Genomic DNA, 13597 nt, shown 5'->3' on the forward strand with positions numbered 1-13597 from the left:
GCTGTCAGAACACCTTTTGAAACCGTACGGTAGCAGAGGATTGTCAAGAAAAAAAACGCATTTTTAATTACCGCCTCACAAGAGCAAGAAGAATGGTTGAATGTGCCTTTGGTATTCTGACAGCCAAATGGCGGGTCCTATTGACTGCGATCAACTTCAAGACAGAAACTGTTGACGCGGTGATCAAAGCTTGCGTGGTACTCCACAATTTTGTTATCTGCAAGGAACCCATTTCCATTGAGGACACCTCTGAAGAAACCACCTTGCAAGATTACCATGACATTACCACTAGAAGTTCTGTGACGGTTTCAGTAATGAGGGACAATTTTGCACAATACTTTGTCACCTCAAGGCAGAATACACTGGCAGGATGACAGAGTGTGAAAGATTTGTGCCCTTAACCAAAATTGTGTACCTTCTGTACCAACAGTATATACCTTTGCCAACCAAAGTTGGCTATTGGGTCATGGTTTAACTATTTTTACCTTTAGGCCACAGGTGTGTACCTGGTTGTGTTTTATGCAAAGTATTTCACCTTTTAACAAAAGTTGTGTACATTGTTAGGAAATCACCAACAATAAACACAACTTTTTAATGTGAAATACTTTGCTTCAATCACAACCAGGAACACAACTGTGGCAAAAAGGTAAAATTTATTTACCTTTTACCCACAGTTATATACCTGGTTTTGAAAACCTTTTTACCTTTTAAATACCCTGTATTTAACTTTTTTTTTTTTTTTACCATATTTCGCCGTAGAAAGAAATGACAGACAACCAGTGTAAAACAATAATTAAACTTTTATTGAAAATTTTTTTTTTTTTATAAAACTTTTTTGAAATTTAAATAAACTTTTTTAATAGACCTTTGTAACCATAAAATTGGTCATTTATTTAAATACACACATTTTTATAAATTTGTGTAGTGTGGGGTGGAAATACTGCTGGAGGGGCTGTGGGACACTTCGACACTGGGAGTGTGGAGAGAGGACTGGGATCGTGGTGGGGAAGGAACAGTTAGAGGTGAAGGTGTGGAAAAAGCTAGAGAATGGGTGGACATGTGGGAGGCAGAAGAGGTGGTGGGTGGTGGAGTGGAGGGTTGGGCACGGACTGTAGGAGCAGATGATGTGGATGGAAAGTGGTATGGGGAATGAGTTTGGTACGGGGAAGGAGTTTGGTACGGGGCAGGTTGCTGGAAGTGGGGAGATGTCTGGTAATGGGGAGGTTGCTGGTACTGGGGAGGTGGCTGGTATGTAATAGGAGGGGGAGGAGGGAAAGTGGCTGGAGGGGGGTGCAGGTGGAGGAACTACTGGGGTGGGAGGAGGAGGTTGGGAGGTAACGTGCTGGAGAGCACCGTGGCACGAATGCATTACATGCATCTGCTGGCTAGGAGAGAGTGTTTCCATGCGCTCCACAACAGACCTGAAAAAGGTGTAGTTTGGTGAAGATCTTGCTTCTGAATGCATGGTTTGCAGAAGTGTCTTCACCTCCATAATGCTGGAGTTGATCTGCTGAAAGCCTGCGGAGATTTGCTCTGACAAGACTTTTAGACCGTTCTGGAAAGATGCATTCAGATGCAAGAACTCTGGCGCATAAGTCTTTTCCTGACCCCTCTGCCGCCCAGTACCCGCAGGTGTACTAGAGGTGGCAGGGGCAGAAGGGTGGGGTAAAGGGAAAGCGATCTCACCAGCAGCTCCATGTAATGTTGTCGGCCACGATGCTCCTGCGCTGGTGGATGGGACAGATGTACCGGGGCGGTTGAAGTGTCCCTCGGTGCCGGTCTCCTCAGGGATCGCCTCAGAAGGATCCAATCGTGCAGGCTTCCGAGAGCTGCTCACCGTGCTGTGGAATAAAGAGAAAAAAAAACAATTAAAATAGTGACATGGTATGGCCCTGGCTGAAAAAAATTTTTTTTACATGTAAACATTTTTTTTTTTACTTGTGGTGTGTAATATTTACCTTCTGGTGACCATTGTATCCCGGAGGAATGACAGGGCTCGTGCGTACTTGTACTTGCTCCTGCGTCCTCCAGATCCACTCGGGGCCGGCATCTCTTTATTGAACTCCTTCTTGAAACGATCCCTCACAGACCGCCACCGCTTCACAATTCTCTCCCCTGAAACGAGAAAGAACAAAGTGGTTAGTATACAACATCAGTGTTTCCCAAACTCCAGTCTTCGTGGTCCCCAGGGGTCATGTTTTCATGATTTCCATAGTAAATAGAAATCCTGAACACATGATTCGTGGGGACCACGAGGACTGGAGTTCAGGAAACACTGGTCCACAAGGAGCGAACAGATTTCCTTTCAGAGCCGTCGGGTAACTATCAGGCCAGCATGGCGGCGGTCAGCCATATTCCATAGCGGCTCCCTTTCTCTGACGAGATCGATTAGCTGGTCCACATCAATTCCTCCATCCTCAGTCAGTCGGGAGCACGCTGTGAAGGCTGTTAAAGTAAAAGAGAAAAATAGCAAAATTAGGCACCACACTTTAAGACATGAAATAAAAAGTGTACCAAAATTTAACTAAAATATTATACTTACACGCTGGTGACCGCCGCGTTGCTGTCGCCGACGACCCTGGGAGGCACTGCGAGGACCTCTTGGCCGAGCACCAGATTGGGAAGACTAGAGAAGAAAAGAAAAAAAAATTGTGTTTGGATGTTGGCATATTTGTTTGCTGTGTGATGTCTGCGGTACATTGTTTTCTATGTGTTGTGTGTAATGTGATGTTCTGTTTCTGCGTTTGATGAAAAAAACTTACCAATTGTGAGCCCACTCCAGGTGTCTGTCCACCCCTTCCTTCTTCTTCTGGGAGCTCCTCTTCAGCTTGTGATTCCTGTTTTGAAATAAAAGCCAATGAATAGACATAAATTAGAGAGATGATGGATTTTGGAAATAAAAACTTACCGTCAAATGCTGACGATGCGAGGGAGGGCTCCCAGAAGATGATGTGGTGTCCTCCTGCTGGCCAGACTCCACTCCTGTGGGTGGTGCTGCTGCTGCTGCATCTCTTGGGCGGCTGTTGAATAAAGAGAAACAAAGGGCCAATGAATATCTTGATATTCCATGGCCCTAGTTTTGAGGAATGGGGGATTTGATAATTACCGTCTGTCATCTGCTGGTGGACTCCCCTCCGGTTGTTCCGCATGGTCGCTTTGCTCCATTTGGGGTGGTGGTGCTGGTGGTGGTGCAGTTGTCTCCTGCGGCTGGTTCCTGTCTTGGGTGGCATGTTGGGTGTGGCTGAGGGTCCCACTGTCATGGTTTTATATATGTGTGCTGTGGGCAGAGCTACCAGGGCTGTGGAGTCGGTAAGCCAAACCTCCGACTCCGACTCCTCAATTTCCCTTACACCGACTCCGACTCCGACTCCACGACTCCGACTCCCACACATATTGCTTATATTTAAGTGAAAAATTTATTGTAGTACAATGTGAACCTCAGACATTTAATCATTTTTATGATCCAATAATCAAGATATTTAGATAGAACAGAATATATATTGGTGTACTACCCAGCTTTCATTCTTTTTGGTACAGATATGATATGGACACAGATATGGATAAATGGATATATAGATAGAGCAGATTTCTAATCTGCTTTTGCTATTGAAAACATTATCTATGAGCTCAAAAACCTTTCAGGTGATGCAGTTTTTTAAAAAGATGATCAGCTTTTGCAGCTGAAAAACGTATCCTCAAAAAACGCAGGAAAAACGCTGTGTGTGAATGTAGCCTTAGATCAGGAATATAACAGCCATTTATAGGACATTTCATAACTTTCCCAAACTCCTATGAAAAAATATTCAGCACATCCTGCATTGAATTACTGTACCCAATTTATTATATATTTTAGGAGTCGGAGTCGGTCCATTTTATACCGACTCCAACTCCGACTCCACCAAAATGAGCACCGACTCCGACTCCACGACTCCGACTCCACAGCCCTGAGAGCTACTGAGCATGCTCAGACCCAAAAAACCGGATCCGGCTTTCGCCGGATCAGGCACATTGCGGCGCTCATAGACTTTCATTGTGTGAAAAGCCGGACGCGCCGGATCCGGGGGGTCCGGCTTTTTCGCCGGAGACAAAAAACGTTACAGTAGCCATTTTTCCAGACGCCGGATTGCGACACACTGCCGGATCCGGCGAAAACCGGACGAAACGTGTGACATCGGCGGTCGTGCCCGCCGATGCCCCTTTAGCGGCGGTGCCCGCTGCAGCTTCCTCTCACCTGCGCCCCCCGGTTCGCGCGTTCCTCCGCGCTGCTTGCCGCTCTGCTGCGGGTGACCGCGGCGGCCTTAGGCCGCGCACGCGCGTTCCCCCGTCCTCTTCCGTTGGCAGGGGGCGTCGCTAGGGGAGGGTCTGTAGGGCGCACTTCCGGTCTCCGCATTTATCAGGCGTCCGCTCTATTCTGAGGGCGCCTGATGATTGTTTGTGACTTGCAGCACCCATCGGCCCTACCTTCTTCTGTGTACCCTGCCTATCCTAGCTGTTCCTTTGTCTGCCCTGTTCCTGGTCCGTGTCTGTCTGCCTGTCTCCTTCCTGTGGTCCTCGCTGTACCTTTCCTGTGGGCTTCCAGCCATTTCCTACTGCCCTCCACTTCGCTACTCCTGCTCTGTCTGCCAGTCCTCCGAGTCGTCCCTGCTGGCTCCGGCTGTCGCGGTTCCGCCCCCTGCGGTCCTGCCCCTAACGATCCCTGTATAGGGGTCGGTCTTCACCAGGTGTGCTCGGCCCAGGGGCTCCGGATCCGCGATCCAGAGGGTCCACTCTTGGACGTATTAGCCAGAGGCGTCACAGTATCATCAGGCCATGGATCCCGCCGGTGCCGCAGCCGCCACACAAAAGGAATTGCTTTTCCTTCGTGAAAATCAGAACCGGATAATGTCCTTTATGAAGTCTATGGACACCCGGTTGTCCGCCCTGCAGACCTCTGACCCCGGGCACGCTCCTCTCTTAGTCAGCCTTCAACAGGAGCTCGCGCAGCAGCGCGACGCCCAATCCCACATCTTGGGTTACATGGCATCCGTGGATGACCGATTGCTGGCCCTGCAATCCTCTGCTGCCGCTGCAACTTCCTCCCCGGATGTAGCCCCTACTCCGGCTCCCCGTCTGGGTAAACCCCCCAGGTACGGCGGAGATCCCAAGCTATGCCGGGGTTTTTTAAATCAATGCAGGCTACATTTCGAGCTTGCCCCCCTTCAGTACCCTACTGACCGCGCCAAGGTGGCGTTCGTTGTGTCCCATCTTGAGGGTGAGGCCCTGTCCTGGGTGAACCCCTTGTGGGAGAGAGATGACCCCGTAGTGCTAAATTTACAGACCTTCTTAGAAACCTTTCGCAAGGTATTCGATGAACCGGGTCGCTTAGCATCCTCCACTGAGGCCCTTTTTAACCTCCGCCAGGGTTCCCTCACAGTGGGGCAATACGCCATCCGCTTCCGGACCCTCTCTTCTGAGTTAGGGTGGAACAATGAGGCTCTAGTGGGAGCCTTTTGGAGAGGCCTCTCCAGCAAGATCAAGGATGAGCTTGCCGGGCGAGACACCCCCACCACTCTGGAGGACCTTATTTCGCTGGCCACTCGCATAGACCTACGCTTTCAGGAGCGCGCTAGAGAGGCAGTCGGAGAGAGAAGGTCCTTTAGGCTGTATCAGGCTCCTGTCCCCCGTTTCCCTGTATCTCCTGTTAGCGCCGCTCCTGAGCCTGTGATTGACTGGCGCTCTGGGGAAGTTCTCCGTTGGGGGCACTCCTGCCAGGAGCACTGCCTACGGGCCCTCACGCGTCCTCGTCCATGCTTGAAGCCTGCCGACTTCCCGGGCTTACCCGCACCCTATCACACGTTTGCCGACGTGTTCAGCAAGAAGGAGGCGGATTCCTTACCCCCTCATCGCTCCTATGACTGCCCTATCGACCTAGTTCCTGGTGCCACTCCTCCCAGAGGGAGAACTTATCCTTTGTCCCCAGCAGAGACCTCGGCTATGTCGGAATATATACAGGAAAATCTGGCCAAGGGGTTCATCCGAAAGTCCTCGTCCCCTGCGGGCGCAGGTTTCTTCTTCGTCCGGAAGAAAGATGGGTCCCTGCGACCCTGTATTGACTACCGGGGTCTGAACAACATCACGGTCAAAAACCGGTACCCGCTCCCGCTGATTCCTGAACTCTTCGACCGCCTGAGGGGGGCCAGAATCTTCACGAAGTTGGATCTGCGGGGAGCTTACAACTTAATCCGAATCCGAGCGGGGGACGAGTGGAAGACGGCCTTCAATACCCGGGACGGCCATTATGAATACTTGGTCATGCCGTTCGGTCTCTGCAATGCTCCAGCGGTGTTTCAGGAATTCGTAAATGAGATGTTCCGAGACCTACTCTATTCCTGCGTGGTGGTGTATTTGGACGATATCCTCGTTTTCTCGACCGACCTCTCCTCCCACCGGAGAAGTGTACGCATGGTCCTGCAGCGCCTTCGAGAAAATCGTCTTTACGCCAAGATCGAGAAGTGCATCTTCGAGCAAACAGCGTTACCCTTCTTGGGGTACATCATCACGGATTCCGGTCTTAAGATGGATCCGGACAAGCTGTCCGCGGTACTCCAGTGGCCTCGTCCGGTTGGCATAAAGGCCATCCAGCGTTTCCTCGGCTTCGCTAATTATTACCGGCAGTTTATACCCCACTTCTCTACAGTCACCAAGCCCATTACGGTCCTGACCCGTAAGGGGACGAAGCCTAACGTCTGGCCCTCTGAAGCCGAGGATGCCTTTCTTGCCCTGAAACGCTCGTTTGCTTCTGCTCCGATTTTACACCGTCCAGTGGCCAGTAGGCCCTTCATTCTGGAGGTTGATGCCTCCTCCACTGGAGCTGGGGCAGTTCTCTCCCAACAGGCTCCATCTGGACGTCTTGCCCCCTGCGGGTTCTTCTCCAAAACCTTTTCTCCGGCGGAGTGCAACTACTCCATTGGGGACCGGGAATTATTGGCCATTAAAATGGCGCTGGAGGAATGGCGATATCTGCTCGAGGGGGCAGTGCACCCCTTTACTATCTTCACGGACCACAAGAACCTGGCCTACCTGCAATCTGCCCAGAGACTCAACTCCAGACAAGCCAGGTGGGCTCTGTATTTTTCCCGTTTTGAGTTTAAGCTCCACTTCCGGCCCGGCAGTAAGAACATCAAAGCCGATGCGCTTTCCAGGTCTTTGCAGCCTCCGGAGAGGGAGGAGGATCCATCATATATCATCGAGCCGGCTAAAGTTATCTCCGTGGCCCCCGTGAGTTTCTCTAACCCTCCGCCTGGCAAGACCTTCGTCCCTCCAAACAAACGCCTGGAAGTACTGCGCTGGGGACATTCTTCCAAGGTTGCTGGGCACATTGGGATTAAGAAGACTCTTTTGCTTCTTTCCCGGTATTACTGGTGGTCCTCTCTCCACCAGGATGCAAAGGACTTTGTAGCCTCCTGCAGGTCTTGTGCTCAGAACAAGGTTCCAAGGACTCTCCCCTCCGGCCTCCTTCATCCGTTGCCTGTCCCAGAGGCTCCTTGGCAGCAAATCGCCATGGATTTCGTGACTGATCTCCCTCGCTCGGCTGGGTGTACTACCATCTTAGTCGTCGCTGACCGCTTTTCCAAGATGGCCCACTTTATTCCCTTGGTCGGACTGCCATCTGCCCCGAAGTTGGCCGAAATCTTTATCCACCACGTGTTCAGGCTACATGGCCTCCCTCTGCGAATCGTGACCGATCGAGGGGTCCAGTTTACTTCCCGATTCTGGAGGGCCCTCTGTCGGCTCCTGGGCACGTCTCTCGACTTCTCTTCAGCGTATCATCCTCAAACCAACGGCCAAGTGGAACGGATTAACCAAATTCTGACCACCTACCTACGCCACTTTTCTAACGCCCATCAGGATAATTGGGTCTCTCTTCTACCTTGGGCGGAATTCGCTCATAATAATCATTCCAGCGAATCAACGTCCAAGACACCGTTCTTTGTGGTAACTGGGCTAAATCCTGGGGTTCCATTGCCCTTTTTCGCATCGTCTGGAGTTCCTGCAGCAGACACTCTCGCCAAGGAGTTTTCGCAAATTTGGAAGGAGACCAGAGAGGCGCTCGAGCTAGCCAACGTCCGAATTAAGAAACACGCGGACAAAAGACGAAGGGATCTACCCCCGTACCAGCCCGGGGACAAAGTCTGGCTTTCTACCAAACATATCCGCCTGAAAGTCCCTGCTTACAAATTAAGTCCTCGGTACATCGGGCCTTTTGAAGTACTTGGGCGCATTAACAAGGTAGCCTACAAATTGGGATTGCCGGCGTCACTTCGGGTCCCTAACGCCTTCCATATCTCGCTCCTTAAACCTGTGGTCTTGAATCGGTTCCAACCAACCTCCATGTCCCCTCCCTCGCCAATTTGTTCTGACAATGTCTTTGAAGTAAAGGACATCCTGGCTATGAAAAGGGTCAAAGGTAAGACTCTTTTTCTTATCGACTGGAAGGGTTTTGGCCCAGAGGAGAGGTCCTGGGAGCCCCGAGAGAATGTCGATGCCCCCCTTATCATGAAAAGATTTCTAACCAACCTCAGAAGGAGAGGGCATATGGGAGGGGGTACTGTGACATCGGCGGTCGTGCCCGCCGATGCCCCTTTAGCGGCGGTGCCCGCCGCAGCTTCCTCTCACCTGCGCCCCCCGGTTCGCGCGTTCCTCCGCGCTGCTTGCCGCTCTGCTGCGGGTGACCGCGGCGGCCTTAGGCCGCGCACGCGCGTTCCCCCGTCCTCTTCCGTTGGCAGGGGGCGTCGCTAGGGGAGGGTCTGTAGGGCGCACTTCCGGTCTCCGCATTTATCAGGAGTCCGCTCTATTCTGAGGGCGCCTGATGATTGTTTGTGACTTGCAGCACCCATCGGCCCTACCTTCTTCTGTGTACCCTGCCTATCCTAGCTGTTCCTTTGTCTGCCCTGTTCCTGGTCCGTGTCTGTCTGCCTGTCTCCTTCCTGTGGTCCTCGCTGTACCTTTCCTGTGGGCTTCCAGCCATTTCCTACTGCCCTCCACTTCGCTACTCCTGCTCTGTCTGCCAGTCCTCCGAGTCGTCCCTGCTGGCTCCGGCTGTCGCGGTTCCGCCCCCTGCGGTCCTGCCCCTAACGATCCCTGTATAGGGGTCGGTCTTCACCAGGTGTGCTCGGCCCAGGGGCTCCGGATCCGCGATCCAGAGGGTCCACTCTTGGACGTATTAGCCAGAGGCGTCACAAAACGCATGGCCATCCGGCGCTAATGCAAGTCAATGGGGGGGGAAACCGGATCCGGCATTGCATTTCGCCAGATCCGGTTTTTGTCAAAAGAGCCGGATCGCGCCTGACGGCGAAAACCTGATGTGTGAAAGAGGCCTAACAAGTTCCAACACTGGCAATTAATACAGGTATTGAGTGCAGACTGAGAGGGTTTCTTAAATAAAAAATAAAAACTAACAGGTCTGTGAGAGCCAAAATTCTTGCTGGTTGGTAGGTGATCACATATTTATTTCATGATTTAAATGCAACTTAATTATTTAAAAATCATACAATGTGATTTTTCTGGATTTTATTTTTTAGATTGTCTCACAGGTGAAGTGTACCTATGATAAAAATTACAGACCTCTCCATTCTTTGTAGGTGGGAAAACTTGCAAAATTTTTTTTTGTTTACAAATGACAATTACACAAGTAAATTGTAATATGCATGTGAATGATTAAGCAGGGGACAGATAGAATTGACTTTAGCTGCAGGTACCAAACCCCCAAAACAGACTTTTTAATGTACTTCCGGTTTCCTGTTCAGGTGTGCCAGTCTGATAAAGCTTGTTGAAGGGCCGCAGCCAATCAATAAGCTTATAGAGACTGCGGGCAGTTCCGCAGCCATCACAGCCATGACAGTTATTAACCTGGCTGAGATTGGCCTGTGCAGCACGTGACCCAGCTTGTATATAGGCCGGATCATGAGTACCATTCTGCTCTCATTAGTGAGGGACGGATTCTGACTGCGCACTCTACCAAAAAAAGTTGCTGTGTGTACTCTGCACCCTGCATGTTGGGGGTACTGTGCCCTATTGTCGGGTGTGAAATTTTTATCTCCTTCTGTGGGGGAAATGTGTAAACATGGTCTGTGACTTTTACATTTGCTGTTCACTTCTGATGGAGTACTGTACCAAAAAGCCTCTGTACACTCGAGTAGTGGGCCTAAAATATAATTTTACTCTAACTTTGTGGCCGGGCCTAGAGCTTCTTAAAGGACTTAACTACTCATTCCAATTAGAGCCTCTAAATTGTCATGGATGGCATTCGGTCTCGCTATATCTGCTGCTGACTCAGTTTAGAAGCGATTCATTTTCTTGACTACTGCCTTCCTTGGATGTGATACACGTTTCTAACATTGCCTCTCCGGAATAGAACCCTTTTTCTGCATTACCCGTGTGTACTCTGCAAACCCATCTGTGGGTGGTTTGAGATCACCTCCGGTTCCTTCACAAATGCATATTATCCGAATTATAAAAACAGCTAATTCCAGAGTAAGTGTGGGTTAAGATCCAGACACCCAGAGGTCTAGTTCTGGAGTTTCCCTAAATACGATTCGGGAAGCCCAGGTGTTGTAGGTTTTATCAGGATCCCCCATTACTTGGTCTATCATTCGCTCCATTCTATAAATATCTTTAAGTTCTGCAACGAATTCAGAGCGTGAAGGAAATTTCTCCTGCTTCCAAAACCGAGGGATAAAGTTCATAGTAGCCATGAGAGAGTGTCTGGGAAGATTCTTCTCGAACCAGGATATCGACTTATCACTTAAGGACAAAAGAGCTAATTCCACTGTGGGTCGGACCTTATAGATAGATAATGTATTATAAAGTTCAAAAATTGACAGCCACAATTTCTTTATAGGCGGGCAATCCCACCAGATATGAACATATGATCCTTTTTCTTTTAAGCATCTACAACAGGTTTCTGGACTCGCCGGGAACATAGAATGCACCATGGAGGGGCATCTATACCACCTTGATAAAATCTTGTAGCTCCTCTTCTGTGACACCGAATGCACCGACACCCTAAAAGTGAATAAAAGGATCTTGTCTCTATCCTCTTGAGATAAGGATTTCCCCAATTCATTTTCCCACTTTGAGAAAAATACTGGGAAATCGTGTGTTGGGGTTTGACCCTTGTGGTGTAGTGACCACTGTGTCCACTAGGGGGCGCTGTGTGGGTGTCCCAGGACAGGCGTATAAGCATTTCCATTGTCCTAATAGGGGTAGGATGCTGAAGGATCATAATGTATCTCAAGGTGGGTGGCCTTGAGATGGAGACTGATACGTGTGAGCAGCAGTGATACTGCTGAGGTGCTGTAGCAATGTTTCAGGGAGAAGTCTCCCGGTAGGTAGGGAGACGGGCAAACCTAGTTACCTACAAACCCACCCGGGGGGGGGGGTGTTTACTACACTATAGTAAAAGACTGTGAATGTGTGAAGGACCTGTGATGAGGTCATAGCCATGTGACCTGGTGGGCGTGGCTACGGACCATATATGGTGGCCAGGGTAGGTCACAGGTGGTGAATGCAGGGACCTGATTGGTCCATACGGAAGGTCTCGTGCAAAGAGATGTCTGTCTTCCTGACAGAACGTGTGGACGCTGTGTTTAATGGCTGCAAGTGCCTGAGAGTTCCCAGGGAGAGGGAATGAATGTCTGCAGCATGTAGAAGCAGCCATGAGGTAAAGCCCTGACAGGGGATATAATTGTGAGGCTGAAAAGCCTGCGTATTGGACATTGCTAACAGAGAGAAGCTCTGTCATGGACGCTATGCCGTTAAGTGAACTTTATGTTGCTTGCTTTGGTTTATGCTGCTGAATAAACCGCATGGAGTTATGGTTTTATGGAAAACCCGTGCCGGATCTGTTTTTTTTGTGGCTGCAAGAGAGTATCCCCTACCCGAATAACAGCGCTACCTCACACCCTTTGGAAAAAGATTGTATAGCAGAGAGACTTTGTGGACCGGAGGGCTCTTTGTGATACAAAGTGTTTCAAAGGGAGTTAATGATCTACTGATAATTGTTTAGATATTGCACTTATGAAACTTTTCAGTTCGTAGAAAAACCAGGCCACCTGTAGGTGGCTCTTCGCCCCCTGAAGTATTTCTTGAAGAGATTTTATTCTGTTTTGATATAAGTAATCATAGATGATGGGTCTTGAGCTTCTACACTTATTCAAATAAGCCTGCCTGTGGAACCCTGCGGGGAAAGCAGTGTTATATATTAGAGTCAATGGTCCAGGAGATGTTGAGGTTTGGAGGCCCCTGTTTCCCTGTTTGATGATTAAAATCATGTTTCTGGTCAGGAAGGGTAGGAAAGCTTTTTTTCTCTTATCTCCTTTTGTGGACCATTTTGAAATTTTGACTCCCAGATATGTAAGTGAGTCAAAGCGCCATTTGAAAGTGAATGAGGCACACAACTGATCACCATGGATGGTTGTAATGATATATTTAAGATCTCGGATTTGTGAGTGTTCATTTTGAAATTACTTAAAAGGCCAAATTTATGCAACTCCGAAATAATGTTTGGTAAGCTTGTTGTAGGAGAGATGACATATAAGAGAATATCATCTGTGAAAAGTGCTAATTTGTGCTCTTCTGACCTTAAAAGGGTTGTCCGGGCTTTCTGTCACTAGTTTGCACGGTTTTCTAGATATTCTAAACAGAACGTCCAAGGGGGTGTGTGTTATGGCATTGAAATGAGAACTAGTTGTAACCTCCTACTCTACTCCAAACATGCCCTCTATAGCAACAACCCCACCCTCCATAGCTACAGGCCCTCCCCGTCCACATGAAGAAGCCCTCATCACACAGTAACAAATCCTCCCCCTCTAGCAGCCTCAGTGCAGAGAGCAGCTGCTCCTCCCCTAGACACATGCTGAACAGTGATCTATGGAAAGTGAAACTAGTGAGGAGGGAAAATAGTCCTGTATTCTGGGACAGGCTGCTCCCATCAGTATTTGTGTCATTAGAGACACAGTGCTCACACATACACTGCACCAAATCTGCTGCTGTGTGAAGACATCAGTGACACAGAGCTGTCTCATTCACACAGCAGAGGCTTTGTCACACAACAGATTACATCAGTGACTGCCATCCCCTGTGCAGATTAGAAGCTGCAGACCCCCATTACTTGCCATCAGTCTGTTCTCACTGCTGCCAGCAGCCTGGGACAGTGAGGGAAGGAATTGCTGATAATGAGTTATGTATTGTAATCATGGAGTGGCCCAGAATACAGGACGATTTTCCCTCCTCACTGGTTTCACTTTCCGTAGATAACTGTTCAGTGTGTGTCTGGGGGAGGAGCACCTGGGTGGTCTGCTCTCTGCAGTGAGGCTGATAGAGGGGGACGATTTGTTACTGTGTGAGGAGGGATAGGCTTCTTCATGTGGATGGGGAGGGCCTGTAGCTATGGAGGGCGGGGTTGTTGCTATAGAGGGCATGTTTGGAGTAGAGTAGGAGGTTGCGACTAGTTCTCATTTCAATGCCATAACACCCCCCCCCCCCCCCCCCCTTGGACGTTCTGTTCAGAATATCTAGTAAACCATGCAAACTAGTGAAAAAAAGTAAATTACTTATT

The 13597-nt window shown here is 49.5% G+C and overlaps 1 protein-coding gene across 4 annotated transcripts in view; it reads left to right on the plus strand.

Annotated features, from left to right (window-relative positions):
* CLEC16A (C-type lectin domain containing 16A) overlaps window positions 1-13597 on the plus strand; it is a 411773-nt gene that overhangs the window by 36365 nt on the left and 361811 nt on the right. The window lies entirely within an intron of this gene.

The sequence above is a fragment of the Dendrobates tinctorius genome, unplaced genomic scaffold (assembly GCF_039654945.1).
Source record: "Dendrobates tinctorius isolate UK_male_01 unplaced genomic scaffold, ASM3965494v1 ptg000129l, whole genome shotgun sequence".
In the NCBI taxonomy this organism is placed as follows: domain Eukaryota; kingdom Metazoa; phylum Chordata; class Amphibia; order Anura; family Dendrobatidae; genus Dendrobates; species Dendrobates tinctorius.